At 39.9% G+C, this 13,902-nt stretch overlaps 1 protein-coding gene across 2 annotated transcripts in view; it reads left to right on the plus strand.

Annotated features, from left to right (window-relative positions):
* The window catches only part of CACNA2D1 (calcium voltage-gated channel auxiliary subunit alpha2delta 1), a 521,978-nt gene that overhangs the window by 100,398 nt on the left and 407,678 nt on the right, over nt 1–13,902 (plus strand). The window lies entirely within an intron of this gene.

Genomic DNA, 13,902 nt, shown 5'->3' on the forward strand with positions numbered 1-13,902 from the left:
TTGTTTTCCAGTTTCATCCATTTTGTTGCAAATGACCAGATCTCTTTCTTTTAACTGCTGTATAGTATTCCATGGTTTACATATCCCATAATTTCTTTATGCAGTCTTCAATTGATGGGCATTTGGGTTTATTCCATATTTTAGCTATTGTGAATTGAGCTGCAATAAACATGGGGGGTACAGTTAACTTTCATATGCTGATCTTATTTCCCTAGGGTAAGTTCCCAGGAGTAAGATGGCTTAGTCATACGATAGGTCTATATTCAAATTTCTGAGGTATTTCAATATTGTCTTCTGTAGTGGCTTTACCAGTTTGCATTCCTACCAGCAGTGGATTAGTGTACCTTTTTCCCCCACATCCTCACCAGCATTTGTTGTTTGTTGATTTCTGTATGAAAGCCATTTTAACTGCAGTGAGGTGAAATCTCATTATGGTTTTGATTTGCATTTTCCTGATGGCTAGTGATTCTGAGAATTTTTTCATGTATCTGTTGGCCATTTGGATTTTCTCTTTAGAAAAATGCCTGTTTAAGTCCTTTGCCCATTTCTTTACTGGGTTGTTTTGTTGTTGAGTTTCTTGATGATCTCTTTATATATTCTGGGTATTAATCCTTTATGAGTTGTCTAGTTTGCAGATAATTTCTTCCCATTCTGTTGGTTGTCTCTTTACTTTCCTGAGTGTTTCTTTTGTAGTACAAAAGCTTCTCAATTTATTGTAATACCACTTGTCAATTTTGGCTTTGAATGCCTGTGCCTCTGTGTTTTTTTCCAAGAACTCTGCCTATGTGAATGTCTTGCATGATTTCCCCTATGGTCTAAGGTCATAGATTTAGGTCTTTAATCCATTTTGAGTGGATTTTTGTGTAAGGTGCAAGGTAGGAGTCCTGCTTCATACTTCTGCATGTGGAAATCCAGTTTTCCTGCACCATTTGTTGAACAGACTGTCCTTGCTCCAGGTATTGATTTTAGCTCTTTTGTTAAAGTTGGTTGTAGGTGCATGATTAATTTCTGCTGTTTCTGTTCTGTTCCATTGGTCTTTCCATCTGTTTTTGTACTAGTACCAGGCGGTTTTGATTACAGTTGCCCTGTAGTATGTCTTGAAATCCGGTATTGTGGCGCTTCTGGATTTGTTTTTGTAGTATAATATTGCTTTAGCTATTCAGGATCTCTTGCATTCCCATATGGATTTCAGCATCATTTTTTCTATATCTGAGAAGAATGTCATTGGTATTTTGATAGCTTCACATTGAGTCTGTAAATTACTTTTGATAGTATGGATATTTTGCTGATACTGATTCTTCCAATCCATGAACATGGAAGATTTTTCCATTTCTTTGTATATTCTTCTATTTCTGTTTTCAGTGTTTTGTAATTCTTATTGTAGAGATCCTTGATAAACTTAGTTAAATGTATTCCCAAAGTGGTGCTTTTCTTTTTTTTTTTTTTGTAGCTATACCCAGTTTGCTCAGAGGTTTCATCATGAAAGGGTATTGTATTTTATCAAATGCTTTCTCTCCATATATAGAGATAATCATATAGTTATTTTTCAATTTGTTAATGTGATGTATCACATTGATTTGTGGATATTGAACCACCCCTACATACCAGGGATAAATCCCACTTGGTCCAGGGGAATTATCTTTCTGATGTGCTGTTGGATTCAATTGACTAGTATTTTGTTGAGGATTTTTGAGTCTATGTTCATCAGGGAAATTTGTAGTTCTCTTTCTCTGCTGTTTCTTTTTCAGGTTTAGGAATTAAGGTGATCTGGCTTCATAGAAAGAGTTTGGGAGTATTCTCTCCCTTTTGGTTGTTTTGAATAGCTTGAGAAGAATTGGAGTTAATTCTTTAAATGTCTGATAGAATTCAGCAGTGAAGCCATCTGGTCTTAGGCTTTTCTTTGTAGTGAGGGTCTTTATTACTGATTCTTTTTATCATTTATTTATTTATTTGAAAGGCAGAATTACAGAGAGGCAGAGAAAAGAGCAAAGTCTTCTATCTGCTGGTTCTCTCCCAAGATGGCCATATTGCCTGTAGCAGAGCTGATCCAAAGCCAGGAGCCAAGACCTTCTTCTGGGTCTCCCATGTGGGTTCAGGCCCAAGGCCTTGGGCCATATTCCACTGCTTTTCCAGACTGTAGCAGAGAGCTGGATCAGAAATGGAGTAGCCAGGACTCGAACTGGTGCCCATATGTGATGCTGGCACTTAAGATTGCAGCTTTACCCACTGCACGCCTATTACTGATTCAGTTTCCATCTTTGTTATTAGTCTGTTTAGGTGTTCTATGTCTTCATGGCCCAATTTAGGTAGGTTGTATGTATCTAGGAATCTATTTCTTCAAGCTTTCCCGGTTTGTTGGCATACATTTCTTTGTAGTAATTTCTGATGGTTCTTTCTATTTCTATGGTGTCTGTTACAGTTCCTTTTTCATCTATAATTTTATTTATTTGGGTTTAACCCCCCCCGCCCCCCCCGCTTTTATTTTGATTAGTTGGGCCAATGGTTTGTCAACTTTTATTTTTTCAAAAAACCAGTTTTTCATTTTGCTGATATTTTGTAAATTTCTTTTTGGTTTCGATTTTGTTGATTTCTTCTCTAATTTTAATTATGTATTTTCTCTACTAGTTTTGGGTTTGGTTTGCTGTTGTTTATCTAGGTCCTTGAGATGCATTGATAGCTTATTTACTTGATGCTTTTCCAATTTCTTGATTTAGGCACCAATTGCTATAAACTTTTTTCTTCACATTGCTTTTGCTATATCCCATAAGTTTTGATGTGTTGTTTTCATTTACTTCCAGAAATTTTTTGATTTTTATTTTGTTTTCTTCAGTGACCCACTGTTCATTCAGGAGCAAGTTGTTCAGTCTTCATGTAGTTGTATATGTTCTAGAGTTTCCTGTGTTATTGATTTACAGCTTCATTCCATGTGGTCCAAGAAGATGCATGGTATGATTTTGATTTTTTTGAATTTGCTGAGACTTGCTTTATGACTTAGCATCTTTTTTCTATCTTTTCACTTTCAGTCTGCCTGTATCCTTGTTGGTGAGATGTGTTTCTTGTAGGCATAAAATAGACGGGTTTTGCTTTTTAGTCCATTCTGCCAGTTTGTGTCAGAGGTGGAATATTGAGACCATTTACATTCAGGGTGACTACTGATAAGTAAGGACTTTGCCTTGGCAGTTTCCCATAAATATTCCTATTGTTTTCATTGCCTTCACCTTCTTTCATAGTGATGACCATGTTTCTGTGGTGCAGTATACCCTTTAGCTCTTTTGTAAGGCTGGATGGGTGGTGACAAATTCTTTGAATTTCTATTTGTTATGGGAGGTCTTTATTTCACCTTCATTCATAAATGAGAGCTTTTCAGGCTACAGTCAGTATTCTAGTTGACAGTTTTTTTCTCTTAAGACCTGGACTATATCTTGCCAGTCTTTCCTAGCCTGTAGGGTTTCTGATAAGAAGTCAGCTGTGAGTCCATTTGGAGATCCTCTGAAAGTAATCTGGCATTTCATGCACATTTTATAATCTTCTTTTTATGTTTCATTGTGGTGAGGATCTTCTAATTCTTTTTTTTTTTTTTTTTGGTCTAATTGTAATATTTCAGAGGTTTGTCTTCTTACTTGGATATTCTTTCTTCTACTCCATTGAGTTTGTTGTGTAGACTTTCCACAGCATTTATTTGTTTTATTGAATTTTTCATTTCCAAAATTTCATTTTGGTTTCTCTTTAAGATCTCAATTTCATGGGAGAAATTTTCTTTCATTTTCATGTCATGTAGATTTCATTAGTTTATGCATTTGCTTTTCTGTTTAGTTTTAAGTAATCCTATAATCAATTTTTTTTTTTTTTTGTATTCCATTTAGGGCATTTCTTGTCTCCTCATCCTCACATTCTAGTGTTGAAGTATTGTGTTCTTTTGGGGGAGTCATGTTGTCTTCTTTATTGTTGTTTCTTGGGTTGCTGCATTTATTATTAGTATTTGTGGAGATACTTTTTTTTTTTTAATTCATTTTGTTTTCTCTTGCCTTGTGATGGCTTTTTATCTTTGGACTGTACCTCTGTGGGTTAGTGGAGTGTCTGCTTTTTCAGTGACTACCTTGAGGTGGGTGGTGGATGTGGTCAGGGAACTCTGTCCAGTGCTCCATGGTGAAGGCAGGATCAACGGTGACACCCAGGTTGGGTGTGAGGAATCTCTTCTCTTTTTCTTTTTTTAATGGGAGGGGTGGTTTGTTATGCTCTGTTGATTTAGTCTCAACTCACTTCCTCTCCTCAAAGGAGACCAGTGCCTGGGCTTTAGCCCTAGAGGGTACAATACCCAGGCAACTTGTGATAACAGTGGTTAATTACATTGATTTTTAAAGCCACAGAATAATCCCAAGGGGATTTCTAATCTTAGGATGACTTTAAGTGTTTCATTAACAGGTGTTAAGTCTTTTCTTTGTTACCATTTTGTTCCAGTATCTTTAATTAACAGTTTCTTAAGTGACACTAGTATTGAAGGCTTAGTCATTTAGTATTTCCTCCAACTGTGTCTCTATCACAGTGGGTCTAAGTCAGGGGCAGTTTTGTCCACCAGAACCTTTTTAGTGATGTTTGGAGATGTTTCTCAGGATCATTACTGGGGCTGTGGCTGCTCCTAGCTTCTTTCCAGCAGCATAGAACCCAGTGCTCTGGCTTAGGGTCCTACACTGCATGGAACATTCTTCCACTATAAAGATATAGGTGGTAGCAAGTGTCAATCAGTACACTTTGAGGTTGAACAACTGTTGTGGAGGGACTGAAGTATTTGAGGCATGAGTGAGTGCATGAAATTCTTGAAGTGCATGTATGTCTGTAAAACTGCCTACCAGTTTTGCTAGGTAGCAGTTAGTCTTCAGCAAAAGCACTTGTTCATAAGATAGGACAGTGAAGGTGAAATTAAACTGGGCTGCTTTTAAAAATCCCTTTGTTGGCAGTGAAACGAATTTCAGTCATTTGGGGTTAGAGACATTAAACAGGCAGCTCACTCAGCCTATGGTTAATTATTTTTTAATTTAGTTTTAATAGAATCTAGTGTGATTTCTTTCACTTACATTGCAAATGAATTTTCAGGACAAAATGCTTCCTCAATTTCCAATTTATGTATGGCTTCAGATAGGGGAAGTAAAAGAGGCTAGGTTGGTAAAGTATCCATAGAATTAAAAATTGATATAATACTTATTTTTGTTTTACTTTTTTATTCTAATTACTTAAATATAATCATCTGTTCCTGTGTATGTGTGGAGAGAATCGGAGGCATGTTTGTCACCTGTTCTGTTTCTTATGTCTTTAACATGTTGCTCACATGTGTCACTGTGATGTCCTTGCGCATATAACCACGGCAATTAGTAATGTGTGCCGGTACACTAGTTCTGATTTCATTCTTCTAACAGTAGTGTTTCATTTGAAATGAGATGTATCTACAAAGCATATTGAATCTGTTACAAATTGATTTAAAATAAAAAAAAATGAAAGAAAAAAAGATGTGGTCTCAGCTAAGAAGCTGTATCATATCAAATAGAGAATAATAGATAGGAGAGCTCTTGTGTTTGGTGTTGAAATGTCAACTTGTTGCAGTTATCACAGGGTAAAAAACACTCTAGACATTTAAGAGTATGACTGAATTACGTGTGTGTATGTACACTCAGATATATGTGTATGTGTATATGTGTGCATGTATGTGTGTATATTCAGGTGACATTTATAGCAGACAAACTTACATTCTACATTCTTCCTGTTTATTAATAGTGAGAGAAACCACAAGTTTTGATCTAGGTTTTATTGATTTAAAATAGCTTAGAGGGGACTGGCACTGTGGTGCAGCAGGTTAATCTTCCGCCTACGGTGCCAGCATCCCATATTGGCACTGGTTCTAGTCCTGGCTTCTCTTCAATCAAGCTCTTTGCCTGTAGCTTGGGAAAGCAATAGAGGATGGCCCAAGTGCTTGGGCTGCTGCACCCACGTGGGAGACCTGGAGGAAGCTCTCTTGCTCCTGGCTCCTGGCTCCTGGCTTCAGATCAGCTCAGCTCTGGCTGTTGTGACCATTTGGGGAGTGAACCAGCAGATGGAAGATCTTTCTTTCTCTCCCTTTCTTTGTCTGCAACTCTGCCTCTCAAATAAATAAATAAAATCTTTAAAAAAATAGCTTTGAGTTGACTGCGGAATAAGATACAAGCCAATCTTCTGACTTTTATAACCTTCCATAATTGTTTCAATTTGATTTTCAGTCTTTATTTTCTAATAATTACTTGTGTCACACATTCTTACTTCTTTTATCCCTTGTTGAAGTACACATTTTCTCTGAGGTGTGGTTATGATCTCATCTTTCTATCATGCACATGTGATTTTACTTCACCTTGAATTCTCATAACATCAATGCCTGTGTCTCTAAATTAGGGCACTGCTATTTTCTCTCCTACTGATAATTCCTTTTTTGTGTATTTGTTATTAGAGTATAATTTTTAAATTGTTGCATTTACATTCCTTACATAACTGCTGAGCACCTTAGTTAGCTTTATTATTATTATTATTTAAGATTTATTTTTATTTGTTTGAAAGGCAGAGTTACAGAGAGAGGTAGGTATCAAGAGAAATCTTCCATTTGATGGTTCACTCCCCTAATGGCCACAACAAACGGGGCTGGGCCAGGCCTAAGCCAGGAGCCAGGAGCTTCTTCTGGTGTCCCAGGTGGGTACAGGGGCACAAGCACTTGGGCCATTCTCCACTGCTTTCCCAGGTACATTATCATTGAGCTTGATTGGAACTGGAGCAGCTGGGACTTAAACAGGTGCCCATATGGGATGCTGGTGCTACAGGCCAGGGCATTAACCTGATGTACCACAATGCTGGGTCTTGTGATTTTTTTAGAAAGATTTATTTATTTATTTGAAAGAGTCACAGAGAGATGGAGAGACAGAGAGAAAGTTCTTACATCTGCTGGTTCACTCCCCAAATGGCTGCAATGGCCAGAGCTAGGCCAACCTGAAGCCAGGAACTAGGAGCTTCTTCCAGGTCTCCAACGTGGGTACAGTGGCCTAAGCACTTAGGGCCAACTTCCGCTGCTTTCCCAGGCCTTTAGCAGAGAGCTGGATTGGAAGAAGAGTAGCTAGGGCTTGAACTGGAGCCCACATGGGATGCCACAGGTGGAGACTTCACCTGTGACAACACAGTGCCGGCCCCAGCTTTATCATTTTGTTAAGTCCAAAATAAATAAATAAATTTTACAATAAGGACATGAAGCTGTCGTGTTTCAGCCTTTAAATTCCCAGCAGTGCCTAACATCGTAACCAGTATCTCTATCCATTTGTGAGTTTAAGCAATTGATATTTATTGTGTTGGGCACATACCAGTGTATAAAACAGACAAAAATTTCTGGCCTCATGAAACTCCTCCTCTGGTGAAGGTAAATAGAAAATACATGATAGCCATGATTTTAATGTGAATTTATGTACAAGAGTACTGGAGGATATTTGCATATGCTGAAAAGTAGCAAAATAGAAATCTCAAGTGTTTAAAATTTGGAAGGCCAGCATGGAGAGAGAAAAAGACGGCTATAATTTACTTAAAAGGAAGTTATAGAGAATCAAATGTATTTTTTTGAATGATGCTAACAAAATGCCATTCCTCTTATACAATAAATATTATAGCTTCATAAATTTCCTCAGACTATATTGGATTAATATACTTTACCAGTATTTGCATTAAGTTCTTTACTCAACTGTGCTAAACATAAATGACAATATACTGAAGAGTACCGAAGAATAACGCGTTTTGAAAGTTTTACTTTTGTTTAAGAGATGTGGTTATTTGGGGTGGACATTCAGTGCAGACATTAAGATGCTTGCCTCCTCTATACCTGGGTTCAAATCCTGGCTCTGGTTTCGAGTCCAGCTTCCTGCTAATGTGCACCCTGGGAGGCAGCGGGTGATAGCTTGCATGATTGAGTCTCTGCCATCCATGTGAGAGACCTGGATTGAGTTCCTGGCTTCCAGGTGTGGCCTTGCCCATCCCCTGCTTTTGCAGGCATTGAGGGAGTAAACCAGCACACAGAAGTTAAGTCTCCTTCTCTCTGCCTTTCAAGTTAATAAAAGTAAATTAATATTAAAAATGAAAGATGACATTATTTGCTGTTTTCATCAAAGGGGAAGATGAAAGAGGTTGGAAAATCAGGGGTTTGCTAGAAAATAATGCATCATTTTAGGCAAAATTCACCAATTTTCTTAGGAGAAAAGTAGGTTTACTTTTATTTTCCTTTTTGGAAAATATATTCTTTAAAAAATTATATTTGTTTTGTTTACTTTAGAAGCAGAGAGATTAGGAGAAAGAGAGCGCCTATTTGCCTGTTCATTCCCCAGTGCCTGGAAGCCAGGAACTTAAGTGAGGTCTCCTGTGTGGGTAGCAAGCACCCCAGCTACTTGCACCAAACACTTTTCTGGCAATATGCGTTCTACCATTGATTAGACCTAGACTCACCAGTTGCTTCTCACTTTGGGTGAAGGAACCTTTGCATACCTCAATATTTCTCTATGTTGGCCAGCTTAGATTATGATAAAACTAACAAATAAAAAGAAATATCCTATTTCTGAATTGTCAAGTATCTTTAGTTAAGGGATCTTTGATCCCTGGAAGTGACCAAGCATCGTCATAATGTCATTCTTTTGTGTTAACACCTCTTGAGATATAAGACATTCTCAGTTGCTAGGGAATACTTAATGGAAAAAAAAAAATCCACAAACCGGTCCACATTGTAAAGTTCAACAAACATTAAGTGAAACTGATTTCATGGCTACTGAAGTCAACCAAAGTGACAGTGAGTCTCTTTTGTTGCCAGAATTAGCATTGAAGATACATGAGTTTGAAGTCAGCCAATGAATATAGTAAGATGATGGTGGGAGATAATGTAACATTTTTCTTGTAATTCCTCTCCTGTTCTTAGGAGATAGAATCATCTTTATTCATCCAGTTCATCTAACTTTTATACAGTATATGCATGTCCATTTTGATAAGTTTTGCTTCTCTGTCTAGACTTTCTTCTTAGAATCTCACCCAACCATGATGGTAATAATGACTGTCCTTGAGCTAATTTCATTATGTTCTGAAGCCTACAGGAAATTGTACATTTTTGACCGCAGTGCTCATTTTTCATATTCATCAGAATCTAATGACTAATGCAGTGAAAGTGCAAAGTGATAATTAATAAATACCATTCATCACAGTTTCCAAATGCAGTCTTTGTTAGGATTTCTGGTTTCAGGAGCAGTGGGTCACTTAGAGAGTTTACTGTAGAAGTGTTCATTAGGAATGCAGCCAGCTGAAGTTGGGAGCAGGCTGCGTCTCAGCAGGAATGTAGGGTTTGTAGATGAAACTCACTGGTGAGGAGAAGGGTGGTGCAGAACCTCTTCCAGAGGCTGATCCTTCTTGTTGACTCTCAGTGGGGAGCTCTGGACCACTGCTGACTCATTGCCACTGTGACAAAAAATACAACTGGCTTCAGCCAATGCCAACTGATAGTCTTGTCACTCTGTTGATCGTAAAGTCCTCTGCTTGTCTCAGCATCTCTTTCCCGTTCCTGTTTCTTCAAATCCGGCAGTGTTGGGTTGATCCCCTCTCAAACTGCCCTTGAACTATCTCGCCCTGAAAATCTAGGGTCATCTTCTAAATCTTAAGGTCGGTTGATTATCTGCAGACTTTGTTCCCTGTGCTATATAAGAACATACTCACAGGTTCCGGGGATGAAGATGTGACACCATGGTTTTATCTGCTGTCACCATCCCTTCTTTTGCTCAATTTCATCTGAACACTATCTTCCTTCCATGAGTCTTTTCAATTCTGCTTCTGCTTATGGCCCTTGATCTGTGGTATTCTGTCCTGTGGCTGTCGTATGGTGAGAAAATGTCATTGGTTCAAAATGTTAACACTGCTTTTCCGGATCCTTATAATTGGGCGCTCTCAAACCACTGGACCAGAAGCCGGCCTGCTTGTTGGTCTGAAGTGAATCCTGGCGCAGTCGTTCGAGGGCCAAGGGCAGGGTCATGTCTTGGAATACTGCCAGCCGCATGTAGGGAAGCTAAGGGCCCCTTTTTCGACAGGGGTTGACAGGAGGAAACCTTCCCCAGAAGGCCAGCTTTGAGCATGGCAGAAATGTGGAGTGCACGACATATCCCACGGAAGAAGTCGCAAGCACCTGCTGGAGGATGGGGTAGTCACAGTTTGTGAGCTGAAGATGTAATATACAGACTCTAGACTGAGTTTCCCTTCGGAGAACTGAACTTGTTCGTGAGCAGCTGTTCTCTCTCCCAGGATGGGCAAACTTTAGAAATTAAAACAGTGCAGATTTATTGTTTCACAATGCTGTCAATCATAACACTAATCACTTAAAGATTAGCATCTTTCTGTTCAAAACACCCTTTTGAGCTCCATTAAGGGTTTCATCCGTTCTGAGATCCAACTCCTTGCAGTGTTCTCTGACATTTGTTATTGATTTTGCTGCTTGGTGTCTGGGTACAAGGGGGAAGCTTATGGGACTAGGTGTCTGGTGTATTCGCTCCTGTTTGTTCTCTTGACTAAGGTTATAGACATGATTGCTAGTAAGAACTGGCCAAAACCTGCGGCCTTCCCAGGGTTCCTCAGTTCTGGGTGATTCTTCACCATTGTCCCTTAGCAGGACCTCCGATTTCCACTGCATTGAGTTTCTCTGGGCCTGCTAATAATGCTGTCTCCTCGTGGGTGGACTGATCCTTAACACTCTGCTCCTTTCCTGCTTACCTCGTGGGGTTTTCCTGGAGTTCCTGCTGAAGCCCAGGGGGATTCAGGACTTGGAGTGGCCCTGCAGACCCCCTTTGCCTAAACAACAAGCCACGTTACCCTTCACCTTCTGCCGCTCTGAAGAGGGAATCCCGCTCCTTCCATGCCCACATTCCAGTCCTGAATCCCACCGTTCTCACTAATACAGTGGTGAGTGATGTACATTGTTTTAGATTTCTTCAAGTAAACAAATAGTGTTGCGTGAGTGAAACACCTTAAAGTGGCATAGAGTAGCTGCCTAAAACTGAGTGCTACTAAGGATCTTCTAGGCCATCCAAAACATGGAAGCTTCCATTTCCATTTGGTCTCTGTGGAGTGTCTGTGTTACGCTATGGCATACTCCTCGTGTGGTGTGTTGTAACTTCCAAAACATTTCTTTAGGAATTTTGGTCAGCTGTTATATCAAGGAGATATTACTTTGTGAAATCACATCAAAATGTATCATTTTGAAAATTGTCTTAAATCTATGAACCAGGAGCCCAGAATTGAATCTGCTGCCCCATCCTGAAGGCTGCATAGGCAGGAATTCCTGGCCAGAGCCAGGAATCGAACACAGCTCTTCTGATACGGGTTGCTGGTATCTTAAACTATATCCTAACTGTTGGGCCAAATGCCCACTCCCAGATTTCATTTTTATTTTAAAGATTTTATTTTTGTTTCCTTGGAAGGCAGAGCTATAGAGAAAGAGGGAGAGGGAGAGGGAGAGGGAGAGGGAGAGAGAGAGAGATCTTCCATCCGCTGATTCATTCCCCAAATGGCTATAATAGCTGGGGCCGGGCTAGGTGGAAGCCCCGAGCCAGGAACTTCATTGGGGTCTCCCACACGGGTGTAGGGGTCCTGGAGGCATCTTCTGATGCTTTTCCCAGGCACATTAGCAGGGAGCTGGATTAGAAGAGTAACAGCCAGGACTCAAACTAGTGCCCATATGGGATGCTGGCATTGCAGGTGGTGGCTTAACCTGCTATGCTGCAACGCCCGGCCCTCGATTGCATTTTAAATACTAATACATTAATATGTCCAGTATTACAGATGGGTGTCTTGTTTTAGTGGTAGAAAGAGTTAAAATAGAGTTAAAAAATAGCTTACACTGTGAAATTGTGTTGTAGTCTTAAGAACCTATTTGGAGCCTTCTACTCTGGAAATCGTGTATGAAGCACTTCGGGAATCTTTCTGAGAGCCTTCAGAGAAGCTGTCACACAGCAGTGAATATTGCATTTTTTCAAAAGCAGGAACTAGTTCTTTTGGTTGGGTCATTATTCTAATTTTAATTCGTGTGTTTCACCAAATGAGACATTTCAATTTTGGTTTTATATATCAACTAGTACAGCTGGTATTTACAGTGCAGCTCTGGACCCAAATTTCTTTATATATTTGAGAGGATATACATACACTTGGAATACATTTTTTCTTCAGATTTATAATCCATTTTTATTTTTTTAAAGATTCTATTTATTTGAGAGGTAGAGTTACCGAGCGAGGAAGAGACAAAGAGAAAGGTCTTCCATGCATTGGTTCTTTCCTCAAATGGCCACAATGGCTGGAGCTGAGTCTATCCAAAACCAGCAGCCAGGAGCTTCTTCTGGGTCTTCAATGTGAGTGCAGGGGCCCAAGGACTTGGGTCATCTTCAGTGCTTTTCCAGGCCATAGGCAGAGAATCGGAAGAGGAGCAACTGCGACACAAGTCAGCACACTTATGGGATGCTGGCAGTGCAGGTGGAGGCTTAGCCTACTATACTACAGTGCCAGCCCCCATAATCATCCATTCTTTACACTGCCTGGTAGTGTGTCTGACACATGTAGGCACGTAAGTAGTGGTTGAATAAATGATATGAAGTGCAGGTTGTGCATCTGAACTAATCACCACCAACTGTGAAGCACACTGTATTCCTTACACCACAGGAAACAGGTTAGACTTGAGCTAGAGAAGCAAACGTGATATTCATGGTACAAAGCACCACTGCATTTCAGATCAATTAGCTCCATTGGTTTTACTGCAAAGCACTCAATATCCTGGATCAATTAAAGTGGTGTTGAGTTCTAACTATTTGTATCCCAGATCAATGAATCTATCCAGAAATTCGTGTTCCTGAATCTCATCTTAGGTTTCAGTGAAAGAGGGAGCTTTGCGGTGGACAGAGTTCAGCATGGATGAGCTGGACGTCAAATAGGACTCGATAACTGCTCCTCAGCAGAGAGCGTAATTAGTTTGGTGTAGTATGCAGGACTCCTGGAAGAAATCACACTTTATGTTCTGTCACTAAATTGATGTGCCTTGAAGAGTTTAAATCAAAAGCTGTAAGATCAAAGTTCAAATGCATATGGACCATATCTCATAGATGGAATAAGGCAATCAATTTGAGGAATAAATTTTGATTTAGATCTTTTACAGTATTCACTTGTAGTCAAAATTTAAAGTCCATATAAACAAATAGGCTCTGTATGAATATAAGCTAATGATGTTGCATCAGTGTCCATGGAAAGCCAGTGTTCACCAGTAGCACCCAAGCCCAGCTGGGACTGGACTGTAGGACCTGTTGGTAGTAAAGCAGAATGCTGGATCTGTGCCTGCAAAAAAGCAGGGTTGAGCTGGTTCCTGAGTGTTCCTGGATTCCCTTCCCAGAAGATGGTAAACACCTGCCAGGCCCTGGCTTTCAAAGATGGTTTAGTCATGCATGTGCACCCCATCTGTTGTAGGCACAAGGGATTTCCTTCTCAGCTCAGCCCTGCAGCCACAAACGCTGCTACCCCTCCTCCGGTTTAATGCTTCCTGTCCAGCAGGGAGTGTAAGCCCCTGTAAACCAGGTGCTGACCCTGCCACTCAAGGGACATCCTTCTTCCATAGACCCGGAGGTGAGCTGGAAGTGCAGCTGGGTTTTCTTTTGCTACTTAGCTTAATTTTGGTATCGTTTGATTCAATGATTTAAAACAAGCATTTAATTTGAAATAAAAAAGACCGTATTACAGTAACCAAAGTTTTAGTTTACATGGAATGACCTTCAGCTCCTCTGTATGGGAGGGAGCTGAAGGGGAATATAGTAGGGGCCTCGTTCTCTCTCCTTCTCCCTCTCCCCTTCATCCCCC

Source organism: Lepus europaeus, chromosome 1 (genome assembly GCF_033115175.1).
Source record: "Lepus europaeus isolate LE1 chromosome 1, mLepTim1.pri, whole genome shotgun sequence".
Lineage (NCBI taxonomy): Eukaryota > Metazoa > Chordata > Mammalia > Lagomorpha > Leporidae > Lepus > Lepus europaeus.